At 37.3% G+C, this 655-nt stretch overlaps 1 pseudogene; it reads right to left on the bottom strand.

Moving 5' to 3' along the window:
• Window positions 1–655, bottom strand: part of LOC119594335 — a 20,263-nt pseudogene that overhangs the window by 6,539 nt on the left and 13,069 nt on the right.

The following is a 655-nucleotide window of genomic DNA, read 5'->3' as shown; positions in this document are numbered from 1 at the left end:
CTTCTACAAACCACTCTTACATATTTCTCCATAAACTCATCCTGCTACCCACCGCTTAGGAAATTTAAAAAGAAATTTGCACGGTGCGAATCAGCCAGGGAAACCAACAAAAAAGAGACTACCACACTCAGCGCAAGGCCCTGACGTTGATAGAGGCTGTGTACTGTTGTGACTTCACTAAGGCTGTGGCACGAATTCAACTCCAGCCAAGTCTGGGGGCTGTCGCTGGAAGGTTCGAACATGATCCATGAGCTTTAAACAAACAGTGGCATGTAACTAACATATATACATAACAAAGATAAGCTTTTTAGCAGTGTTGTGGGTGAGATATCACTAAGCTAAACAAACTAGATGAAATAAAAATATAAATTCACAAGGAGGATTTTTGCACTAAACAAAGTAACTTACTCTTCTTGAGCAACGATTTCCAATATATACAGCTTCTTGTTAGACACAGCCAATATACCCTGGAACTCTCTCTTTCCGCCCTGAATAAGCAGCACAGCCTGTGGAAAGAATGACATGAAAAAACAAAAAAATAGAAAAATGTTTTATTCTTCCTAATAAATGACCCAGTAAGTTCCTGTTAAATTAATCAGAATGCAAATTTATGGTAAGAAACTAAATATTCAATATTCTTTAAACATATAGAATC

Source organism: Penaeus monodon, chromosome 33 (assembly GCF_015228065.2).
Source record: "Penaeus monodon isolate SGIC_2016 chromosome 33, NSTDA_Pmon_1, whole genome shotgun sequence".
NCBI lineage: Eukaryota > Metazoa > Arthropoda > Malacostraca > Decapoda > Penaeidae > Penaeus > Penaeus monodon.
The sequence above is the reverse complement of the archived record's forward strand: the minus strand, read 5'-3'. Positions and strand labels throughout refer to the sequence as shown.